Below are 4,008 nucleotides of genomic sequence, written 5' to 3' on the forward strand. Positions count from 1 at the left end.
CAACTAATCAATTCAATGGTATTTATTGAGCGCTTGCTATGCACAGAGCACTGTACTAAGCATTTGGACGAGTACTATACAACAGAGTTGGCAGACATGTTCCCGGCCCCCATGTTTTCATAACATCATTTGGATAGAGCGCTGCTGAACTCTTAGGGAATGTCCTTCCCACAAGGTCCATCTGACTGTATAGAACTTGAGCTACAAGCCAACACAATTTGTAGTAATGGTTGAGCCATAAGTATTAAAGCACAATTTTTCCATAATGCAAAGTTCTCCAAGGGCACAACTACTACATTATAGAAGAACAGACTGTACTAGCTTCACTGCAAATGTTTTATGGGTCTCTACAAGGTATTTCCATATGGTAACAACTGCCTGCGGCTTGAGTTGGAGCTTCAGTGTTTCTTTATCTGGGTTAAGAATTCCTTTGCCTAGCAACCTCTGCTCTCAATGAATTTTCCTTTTCCCTCCTCAAGGCCTCCTTGAGCTTCCCAAGGAGTGGGTGGAAAATCTGGGAATCAGAGAGCAGACCATGTAACCCCTGTGTTGGCCTGTGGCAATTTAACAGGGCCTTAAAATGGATGTCCCGAATTGGAGAGGCATTCAAACCCACAATCTCTAATCCTGCGGTTCACGCCCAGCCTGCCCTGTGAGGGCCGGGAAGAAGGGCAAAGGGATTCTCCCTTGCTTTCCTCAGAATTGGTGGTAATAGTCTGAATGTCTGAATTAGGAAATTGAAGAAGCATGGTGGGGTAATAGAAATGGAGGAAACTACTGGAAAGTGGGAAAATGGGGGGGGGGGGAGAGAGAGAGAGAGAGGAAAAAGGAAAGAGGAAGAGAGAGGGAGAAAGAAAGAAAGATGAAGAGAGAGGAAGAAAGAGGGAGAGAGAGAAAAAGAAAGCAAGAGGGAGGGAGAGAGAGAAAGAGAGAGAGAACAAACAGGACAGTTTTAAGGCTGGAACTTTTGTGCAAGTTTAAGCAACTCCAGACGTGGTATGCCAAGGGGCGTGCCAGGTTGGCTCCGGTTAGCAGGAAAGGAAGATAACTGAGAGTGAAAGGAACTGTAAACAAACCCGATGTCCTACAGAGGCAGATGGCTTTATCGTCCAAGAATGCAATCCCTGTGCACTTCCAAGGTTTTCAACACTATCCAAGCAATGCTTGCCCTCCCGAGAAAACCTTTGTCCCATCCCTCGCTCTCTACTCTCCCACCTCCAGCCCGCCACTGATGCCTTTCTTCTGCCTGGAATATCCTCCCCTCCATTTTCACAAACCATACCCTCCTCCTCCTTCAAAGCCCTCAAAATGCCTCCTCTTCTGAGACGTGTTCCCCGATTAATCTCTACCTAGTCCTGTCATCCCATCAGCATTCATGTGAGTTTGTTTATCAATTTCTTTATCTGTTGCTCAATTTTTTATTCACCTTTAGGGCAACGCCTGCTGGGGCTCTACCATCAGTGCTGAAGGTTTCTGACCAAAGAAACATCTAGAGTGTCCCTCGCATTGGATCAGAACCAGAACCAGGTGGTCTAATGGGCTAACTGGGCTACTGCACCGAACTCTTTGCCCTCTGTGGTGGGAGAAGAGGCAGGAAAACCCACTCTGACCATTCCACTAGCACCCACATGGTAGATACAGCCTCTGACCTCCACATCTATTTTGAAGTTGCCATCAGCCCCAGCAACGTCCCAGTGGAGTTAGGAGTGAGTGTACACTCTGAAGAGGGTGGGAAGGGGCAAAATTTTCCCGCGGTGAGGAGCGGCCTGTATTTCTAACTAGCCCAAGGCCCCACCTGGCTTTAAATCAGCCCTCCCTGGACCTTCTGAATCCAACTATTGCTCCTCACTCTCCCACCTCCCATCTCAGGGAATCTCATGAAGCTATTCTCAGCAGCAGCAGTAGCAGCAGTGTTAGCAGTCCGCACATCCGCCAAGCTAGCTCTCTTCCTCCTTTCAAAGCCCTCCTGAGAGCTCACCTCCTCCAGGAGGCCTTCCCAGACTGAGCTCCCTCCTTCCTCTCCCCCTCCTCCCCCTCCCCATCCCCTCCACCTTACCTCCTTCCCCTCCCCACAGCACCTGTATATACGTTTGTACCGATTTATTACTCTATTTATTTTACTTGTACATGTTTACTATTCTATTTATTTTATTTTGTTAATATGTTTTGTTTTGTTGTCTGTCTTCCCCTTCTAGACTGTGATCCCACTGTTGGGTAGGGACCGTCTCTATATGTTGCCAACTTGTACTTCCCAAGCACTTAGTACAGTGCTCTGCACACAGTAAGCGCTCAATAAATACGATTGAATGAATGAATGAATGAAAGTAATAGGCTCCTTGAGGGCAGGGTCCATGTCTACTTTATTTCACTCTTCCAAGCACTTAGTACAGTGTTCTGCACACAATAAGCTCCTCGAGGGAAGGGAGAGTATCTATCAACTCTACTGTATTGTCCCCTCTCAAAGCACTTGGTACAGTGCTCTGCACTCAGTAAGCACTCAATAAATAACATGGATGGATTTCCTTATCGTATTTTTTAAGCACTTACTGTGTACCAATCAATCAATCATATTTATTGAGCGCTTACTGTGTGCAGAGCACCGTACTAAGCGCTTGGGAAGTACAAGTTGGCAACATATAGAGACAGTCCCTACCCAACAGTGGGCTCACAGTAGGCACTGTTCAAAGCACTGTGGTAGATACAAGCTAATCAGGTCGGACACAGTCCATGTCCCACATGGGACTCACAGCTTTAATCCCTATTTTACAGATGAGGTAACCAAGGCACAGAGAAGTGAAGCGACTTGCCCAAGGTCACACAGCAAACAAGTGGCAGAGCCAGGATTTGATTGATAGTAGTAGCACTGAGAGTGTAGTTGGTGCAGTGCACTGCACTAAGTGATTGGAAAATATAGAATGAAGAAGCGACGCTTCCCCCTCATCCATCCCCTCCAAGACACACGCACAAGGAATTACACTCTGATCCCAGGCCTGAGAAGTAAATGTAGTTAAGAAAGTCTGGATGGAACAGTCGAACAGAATGGGCCCTGAGCTGAGCAATGGAGCCTTTTCTCTGTGTTTGTCAGCTGAAGCTCCAGTACTTTTGAGGGGACTCCAGGCTGACGGAGGGGCAGACACAGTCAGTGACAGAGAGAACCAGGCAACTCCAAGTTCAGGAAATAAGAGAAAATAGCAGTCAGGAATTAACCATGGGGGGCAGAGAGGACTCGGCTCTTGGTAACCAGGAAGCAACAGTTAGAAGGAGAGAAAGCGAGAACAAGGGTCCAGATCGAGCCCCCTCCTTCCTCTCCCCCTCCCCATCCCCCGGCCTTACCTCCTTCCCCTCCCCACAGCACCTGTATACATGTATATATGTTTGTACGTATTTATTACTCTATTGATTTATTTATTTTATTTGTACATATTTATTCTATTTATTTTATTTTGTTAATATGTTTTGTTTTGTTGTCTGTCTCCCCCTTCTAGACTGTGAGCCCGCTGTTGGGTAGGGACCATCTCTATATGTTGCCAGCTTGTACTTCCCAAGCACTTAGTACAGTGCTCTGATCCCAGTAAGCGCTCAATAAATACGATTGAATGAATGAATGCATGAACACTTGTCACTGTGAGGCTCCTAAGGACTGGGGTTTCGACCTGGTGTCTTCTTCTAGGGCTACAAAACAAAGATAAGAGCTTCCTATTGGGCACCATTCACCAATAAATAAGACTCAAATGGAAAAGATTTTGCAAACTCCTTTATTCATTCATTCATTGGCCACTTCTCAGTGATTCCTAGGATGGTCACTCTTTCACTTCTGCCTCGCTACATCTTTATGAAGAGCAGGAGATGGGCACTGACCTGAGATAGGAGTTAGGCTGAGGATAGACCAGAGGAGGAGAGTGTAATTCATTCATTCAGTCGTATTTATTGAGCACTTACTGTGTGCAGAGCACTGTGTAATGTAATTAAGTGTAATGGGTGACGGGGGGTAAAGGAGGAGTGCGTGTG

Source organism: Tachyglossus aculeatus, chromosome X1 (genome assembly GCF_015852505.1).
Source record: "Tachyglossus aculeatus isolate mTacAcu1 chromosome X1, mTacAcu1.pri, whole genome shotgun sequence".
Classification (NCBI taxonomy): domain Eukaryota; kingdom Metazoa; phylum Chordata; class Mammalia; order Monotremata; family Tachyglossidae; genus Tachyglossus; species Tachyglossus aculeatus.